This window comes from Gavialis gangeticus, unplaced genomic scaffold, assembly GCF_001723915.1.
Source record: "Gavialis gangeticus isolate Ggan-Ray unplaced genomic scaffold, GavGan_comp1, whole genome shotgun sequence".
Classification (NCBI taxonomy): Eukaryota; Metazoa; Chordata; order Crocodylia; family Gavialidae; genus Gavialis; species Gavialis gangeticus.
Window position 1 is genome coordinate 17621389 of NW_017728992.1, and position 448 is coordinate 17621836.

The 448-nt window shown below is 65.4% G+C and overlaps 1 protein-coding gene across 6 annotated transcripts in view; it reads right to left on the bottom strand.

Annotated features, from left to right (window-relative positions):
* CTNND2 (catenin delta 2) overlaps nucleotides 1–448 on the bottom strand; it is a 1155395-nt gene that overhangs the window by 849708 nt on the left and 305239 nt on the right. The window lies entirely within an intron of this gene.

Below are 448 nucleotides of genomic sequence, written 5' to 3' on the forward strand. Positions count from 1 at the left end.
TAACAGGGGCCCTGCCTGTCATCACCTTGGGACCAATGTCCCAATGTCTTGGGACCAGCGCTGGTGGGGCCCAAAGAAGGGCGCAGGCTGGTAGGGGTCTGTGGAACCAGGCTGGGCTGCACAAGCAGGGAGAGAGGGGAGCTGGCCCAACTCCAGAGTGCCCCTGCCGGCCAGAACCCTGTACCCCTGCTGTCCTACTGTGGGCCCCACTGGCACTGGCCCTGGGACACTAGTGCAGACCCTGTGCTCCCATACCCATTCATTCCCAGTGCCCCCTCAGGCAGCATGCAGCCCCAACCCCCTGCTTGCCGGCAGGGAAGGAGCTGGTGCGGAGTCTGGGGAAAAGCGGCCCCTCCTCTGCCCCATGGCCGGTGTCCGGTGCTGCAGCCACTCACAACCCACATGGGTCTGTCCTGAGCAGGCACAGGCAGCCCCACACAGGCTGCGA